A 7,335-nucleotide genomic window follows, 5' to 3' on the forward strand; every position below is an offset into this window, starting at 1 on the left:
GTATTCACTGCTTTTTCTTGCTTCAAGAATCATTTTTATGATTTTTCAGATTATCAAATAACATGTCTCCTTGTCATCATTCTTTCAAGAGCCAACATATTTAACATTCATAAACAACAACTTCAAAAGACATATGCACTATTCAAGCATTCATTCAGAAAACAAAAAGTATTGTCACCACATCAATATAATTAAACTAAGTTCAAGGATAAATTCAAAATTCATGTACTTCTTGTTCTTTTGAATTAAAAACATTTTTCATTTAAGAGAGGTGATGGATTCATATGACATTCATAACTTTAAGACAAAGTTACTAAATACTAATAATCATGTAATAAGACACTAACATAGATAAGCACTTAACATAAAGAAAAAGAAAAACAGTTAATTTGATAACAAGGAATGAGTCCACCTTAGTGATGGTGGCGTTTCCTTCTTGAGGAACCAATGATGTCCTTGAGCTCTTCTATGTCTCTTCCTTGTCTTTGTTGTTCCTCCCTCATAGCTCTTTGATCTTCTTTAATTTCATGGAGGATGATTGAGTGATCTTGATGTTCCACCCTTAGTTGTCCCATGTTGGAACTCAGTTCTCCTAGGGAGGTGTTGATTTGCTCCCAAAAGTTCTGTAGAGGAAAGTGCATCCCTTGAGGCATCTCAGGGATTTCTTGGTGATGAGCTTCTTCATGCGTCTCTTGAGATCCATGAATAGGCTCTCTTGTTTGCTCCATCCTTTTCTTAGTGATGGGCTTGTCCTCATCAATGAGGATATCTCCCTCTATGTCAATCCCAGCCGAATTGCATAGATGGCAAATGAGGTGAGGAAAAGCTAACCTTGCCATAGTGGAGGACTTGTCAGCCACCTTGTAGAGTTCTTGAGGTATAATCTCATGAACATCCACTTCCTCCTCAATCATGATACTATGGATCATGATGGCCCGGTCTATAGTAACTTCAGACCGATTGCTAGGGGGAATGATTGAGCGTTGAATGAACTCCAACCATCCTTTAGCTATAGGCTTAAGGTCCAATCTTCTTAGTTGAACCGGTTTGCCTTTTGAGTCAATCTTCCATTGAGCTCCTTCCACACATATGTCCATGAGGACTTGGTCCAACCTTTGATCAAAGTTGACTCTTCTTGTGTAGGGGCGTGCGTTCTCTTCCATCATTGGCAAGTTGAACGCCAACCTCACATTTTTCAGACTAAAATCTAAGTATTTCCTCCGAACCATGGTGAGATAATTCTTTGGGTTCGGGTTCTTACTTTGATCATGGTTCCTAGTGATCCATGCATTAGCATAGAACTCTTGAACCATTAGAATTCTGACTTGTTGGATGGGGTTTGTTAGAACTTCCCAACCTCTTCTCTGGATCTCATGTCGGATCACCGGATACTCATTTTTCTTGAGTTTGAAAGGGACCTCGGGGATCACCTTCTTCTTGGCCACAACATCATAGAAATGGTCTTGATGGGCTTTGGAGATGAATCTTTCCATCTCCCATGACTCGGAGGTGGAAGCTTTTGTCTTCCCTTTCCCTTTTCTAGAGGATTCTCCGGTCTTAGGTGCCATCAATGGTAATGGAAAAACAAAAAGCTTATGCTTTTACCACACCAAACTTAGAATATTACTCGCCCTCGAGCAAGAGAAGAAAGAAGAGATGAAGAAGAAGAATAAATGGAGGAGAGGGAGAGAAGTTTGTGTTTCGACCAAGAAGAGGAAGAGAGGGTTGTGTTGTGTGAAAATGAAGAAGAATGGAGGGGTTTATATAGTGGAGGGAGAGGGGTTAGGTTCGGCCATTTAGGGTGGGTTTGGGTGGGAAAGTGATTTTGAATTTTGAAGGTAGGTGGGGTTTATGAGGTAGGTTTATGGAGAAGAGTGGATGGATGTGAGTGGTGAGGGGGTAGTAGGGAAGAGAGCTTGAGGTGATTGGTGAAGGGTTTTGGGGAAGAGAGCTTGAGGTGATTGGTGAAGGGTTTTGGGGAAGGGTGTTTATTGGGAAGAGAGGATGAATGAGAAGAGGGAAGAGTATGAGTGGAGGTAGGTGGGGATCCTGTGGGGTCCACAGATGTTGAGATGATCCTGTGGGGTCCACAGATCCTGAGGTGTCAAGGAATTGCATCCCTGCACCAATTAGGCATGTAAAATGCCTTTGCATGCATTTCTGGCGTTTAAACGCCAAATTGGTGCTTGTTCTGGGCGTTCAACGCCCAGATGTAGCATGTTTCTGGCGTTGAATGCCAGTTCTATGCTTGTTTCTGGCATTCAGCGCCAGCTTTCCACAATGTGCATTTCTGGCGTCTGAACGCTAGGATGCTGCTTGTTTTGGGTATTCAACACCAGATCCATGCTCTATTCTAGCGTTGAACGCCAGCCAGATGCTCCTTACTGGCGTTTAAACGCCAGTAAGCCCTTCCTCCAGGGTGTGATTTTTCTTCTGCTGTCTTTGATTCTGTTTTTTATTTTTGTATTTATTTTGTGACTCCACATGATCATGAACCTAATAAAACATGAAAGAACAATAAAATAAAAATAAAATTAGATAAATAAAAATTAGGTTGCCTCCCAACAAGTGCTTCTTTAATGTCAATAGCTTGACAGTGAGCTCTCATGGAGCCTCACAGATGTTCAGAGCATTGTTGAGACTTCCCAACACCAAACTTAGAGTTTGGATTTGGGAGTTCAACACCAAACTTAGAGTTTGGTTGTGGCCTCCCAACACCAAACTTAGAGTTTGATTGTGGGGGCTCTGTATGACTCTGTTTTGAGAGAAGCTTACTGTGCCTCTTTTTCATGTTTACAGAAGGATGACCTTGAGTTTTAAACACAAGGGAGTCCTCATTCAATTGAAGGACTAGTTCACCTCTGTCAACATCAATCACAGCTCTTATTGTGGCTAGGAAGGGTCTTCCCAGGATGATGCATTCATCCTCTTCCTTCCCAGTGTCTAGGATTATGAAATCAGCAGGGATGTAAAGTCCTTCAACCTTTACTAACACATCCTCTACCTGACCATAAGCCTCTTTTCTTGAATTGTCTGCCATCTCTAATGAGATTCTAGCAGCTTGTACCTCAAAGATTTCCAATTTCTCCATTACAGAGAGTGGCATGAGGTTTATCCCTGATCTAAGGTCACATAGAGCCTTCTCAAAGGTCATGGTGCCTATGGTACAAGGTATTAGGAACTTTCTAGGATCCTGTTTCTTCTGAGGCAATCTCAGTTGATCCAATGCATTTAGTTCATTAGTGAACAGGGGAGGTTCATCTCTCCAAGTCTCATTACCAAATAAATTGGCATTCAGCTTCATGATTGCACCAAGGAACTTGGCAACTTGCTCTTCAGTAACTTCTTCATTCTCTTCTGAAGAGGAATACTCATCAGAGCTCATGAAGGGCGTAAGGAGGTTTAATAGAATCTCTATGGTCTTTAGATGAGCCTCAGAGTCCTTTGGTTCCTCAAAGGGAAACTCCTTGTTGATCACTGGATGTCCCAGGAGGTTTTCCTCCTTGGAATTCACGTCCTCCCCTTCCTCCTTGGATTCAGCCATGATGGTTATATCAATGGCCTTGCACTCTCCTTTTGGATTTTCTTCTGTATTGCTTGGGAGAGCACTAGGAGGGGTTTCAGTGATCTTCTTACTCAATTGGCCCACTTGTGCCTCAAAATTTCTAATGGAGGACCTTGTTTCATTCATGAAACTCAGAGTGGCCTTAGATAAATCAGAGACTAAGTTAGCTAAATTAGAGGTATTTTGTTCAGAGTTCTCTGTCTGTTGCTGAGTGGATGATGGAAAAGGCTTGCTATTGCTAAACCTGTTTCTTCCACCATTATTAAAGCCTTGTTGAGGCTTTTGTTGATCCTTCCATGAGAAATTTGGGTGATTTCTCCATGAGAGATTATAGGTGTTTCCATAGGGTTCACCCACGTAATTCACCTCTGCAATTGCAGGGTTCTCAGGATCATAAGCTTCTTCTTCAAAAGATGCCTCTTGAGTACTGTTGGATGTAGCTTGTATTCCATTCAGTCTCTGAGAAATCATATTGACTTGCTGAGTCAATATTTTATTCTGAGCCAATATGGCATTCAGAGTATCAATTTCAAGAACTCCCTTCTTCTGAGGCGTCCCATTACTCACAGGATTCCTCTCAGAAGTGTACATAAACTGGTTATTAGCAACCATGTCAATGAGTTCTTGAGCTTCTGCAAGTGTTTTCTTTAGGTGAATGGATCCACCTGCAGAAGTATCCAATGACATCTTAGCTAATTCAGACAGACCATCATAGAATATATCCAGGATGGTCCATTCTGAAAGCATGTCAGAAGGACACTTTTTGGTCAGTTCCTTGTATCTCTCCCAAGGTTCATAGAGGGATTCACCTTCTTTCTGTCTGAAGGTTTGAACATCCACTCTAAGCTTACTCAGCTTTTGAGGAGGAAAGAACTTGGCTAAGAAAGCCTTGACCAGCTTATCCCAAGAGTTCAGGCTATCTTTAGGTTGAGAATCCAACCATATTCTAGCTCTGTCTCTCACAGCAAAAGGGAAAAGCATGAGCCTGTAGACTTCAGGATCTACTCCATTAGTCTTAACAGTATCACATATCTGCAAGAATTCAGTTAAGAACTGAAAAGGATCTTCAGATGGAAGTCCATGAAACTTGCAGTTTTGTTGCATCAGAGAAACTAATTGAGGTTTAAGCTCAAAATTGTTTGCTCCAATGGTAGGGATGGAGACGCTTCTTCCATGGAAATTGGAATTTGGTGCAGTAAAGTCACCAAGCATCTTCCTTGCATTATTATTATTTTTGGCTGCCATCTCCTCTTCCTGTTCGAAAATTCCTGTAAGGTTGTCTCTGGATTGTTGTATTTTAGCTTTTCTTAGTTTCCTTTTCAGAGTCCTTTCAGATTCAGGGTCTGCTTCAACAAGAATGTTCTTGTCTTTGCTCCTGCTCATATGAAAAAGAAAGGAACAGAAAATAATAATAGGGATCCTTTTTACCACAGTATAGAGGTTCCCTTGTGTGAGTAGAAGAAAAGAAGATTAAGAATGAAGAAGAGAAGAATTCGAACTCAGAGGAGAAGAAGGGGTTCGAATTTTGGGTGAGGAGAAGTGTTAGTAGATGAATAAATAAATAGAAGGAGATGAGAGGTGAGAGGATTTTCAAAAATTAAAAATTAAAATTTAAAGTTAAATTTCGAAAGTAGTTTTTGAAAAAGGTTAGTAATTTTCGAAAATTAGGAATGAAATAAAATCAAAATAAAAAATTAAAATAATTAGTTAATTAAAAAGAAATTTTGAAAAAGGAGGGAAGGGATTTTCGAAAATTAAAGGTAAAAAGTTAGTTGGGCAGTTTTACTAAAGATAAGAATCAAATAAAAAGTTAAGTGGTTAATTGAAAAAGATTTGAAATTCAATTTTTTTGAAAAGATAAGAAGATAAGAAGTTAGAAGAGATATTTTAAAATCAAATTTTTGAAAAAGATGAGATTTAAAAAGATATGATAGAAATTAGTTTTGAAAAAGATTTAATTTTTAAAATCACAATTAATGACTTGACCCACAAGAAATCACAAGATATGATTCTAGAACTTAAAGTTTGAATCTTTCTTAACAAGTAAGTAACAAACTTGAAATTTTTGAATAAAAACATTAATTCTTGATAATATTTTCGAAAATTATGAGATAAAATTAAGAAGAAGATTTTTGAAAAATATTTTTAAAATTTTTGAAAATAAATAAGAAAAATGAAAAAGATTTGATTTTTGAAAAAGATTTTGAAAAAGATAAGATTTTTAAATTGAAAATTTGATTTGACTCAGAAGAAACAATTGAATTTTAAAAATGTTTGAAAAAATCAATCCAAATTTTCGAAATTTATGAGAGAAAAAAGGAAAGATATTGTTTTTTATTTTTGATTTTTTAATCATGAAAGAGAAAAACATAAAAAATGACTCACAACATGAAAATTATGAATCAAAATACATGATGCATGCAAGAACACTATGAATGTCAAGATGAACACCAAGAACACTTTGAAGATCAAGATGAACATCAAGACTTATTTTTGAAAATTTTTAATGAAAGAAAAACATACAAGACACCAAACTTAGAAATCTTTAATGCTTAGACACTATGAATGCAAAGATGCACATGAAAAACAACAAAAGACACAAAATAAGAAAACATCAAGATCAAACAAGAAGACTTACCAAGAACAACTTGGAGATCATGAAGAACACTATGAATGCATGAATTTTCGAAAAAATGCATAAATTTTTAGAAAAAATGCAATTGACACCAAACTTAAAAATTGACTCAAGACTCAAACAAACAACATAAAATATTTTTTTCTTTTTATGATTTTATTAATTTTTTTTGGATTTTTGTATATTTTTTTTTCGAAAAACATATAGGAAAAAGAAAATAAGAAATTCAAAAATTTTTAATAAGAGTTCCAGGAATCTTTCAATGTTAGCCTAAAACTCCAATCCAAGGGTTAGACATGGCTTAATAGCCAGCCAGCTTTAGGATATAAATCAGGCATGCAACAGCTAATACTTCATCCAACTCCTTATGTTGACAAGTGGAAGCCTCAATCCAAAAGAATTTGGATATGGCTTTACAGCCAGCCAGGCTTCAACATGTTACCATGAAACTCTAGAATTCATTCTTAAAAATTTTGAATGATTTACGAAAACAAAAGGAAATTTTTTTTTTGAAAAGAAAACGAAAAAAAATTTACCTAATCTGAGCAATAAGATGAACCGTCAGTTGTCCAAACTCGAACAATCCCCCGCAACGGTGCCAAAAACTTGGTGCACGAAATTGTGATCCCTGGTAATGGCTCCAAAAACTTGGTGCTCTAATCTTAATTCATAATTTGTCACAACTTCGATACAACTAACCAGCAAGTGCACTGGGTCGTCCAAGTAATAAAACCTTACGTGAGTAAGGGTCGATCCCACGGAGATTGTTGGTATGAAGCAAGCTATGGTCATCTTGTAAATCTCAGTCAGGCGGATATCAAATGGTTATGGAGTTTTCGAATAATAATAATAAATAAACAGAAAACAAAGATAGAAATACTTATGTAAATCATTGGTGAGAATTTCAGATAAGCATATAGAGATGCTTTTGTTCCTCTGAACTTCTGCTTTCCTGCTGTCTTCATCCAATCATTCCTACTCCTTTCCATGGCAAGCTTTATATAGGGTATCACCGTTGTCAATGGCTATATCCCATCCTCTCTGTGAAAAAAGTCCAAATGCTCTGTCACGGCACGCCTAATCATCTGGAGGTTCTCGATCATACTGGAATAGGATTCACCCTCCTTTTGCGTCT

At 37.4% G+C, this 7,335-nt stretch overlaps 1 non-coding gene across 1 annotated transcript; it reads left to right on the forward strand.

The window, feature by feature from the left end:
• Nucleotides 1-4,306: 4,306 nt before the first annotated feature.
• Nucleotides 4,307-4,414, forward strand: LOC112787314 (small nucleolar RNA R71). Its single transcript, XR_003194733.1, has one exon. It is a non-coding gene; the product is annotated as a small nucleolar RNA R71 (small nucleolar RNA).
• Nucleotides 4,415-7,335: the final 2,921 nt, after the last annotated feature.

The sequence above is a fragment of the Arachis hypogaea genome, chromosome 20, assembly GCF_003086295.3.
Source record: "Arachis hypogaea cultivar Tifrunner chromosome 20, arahy.Tifrunner.gnm2.J5K5, whole genome shotgun sequence".
NCBI classification, from domain to species: Eukaryota; Viridiplantae; Streptophyta; class Magnoliopsida; order Fabales; family Fabaceae; genus Arachis; species Arachis hypogaea.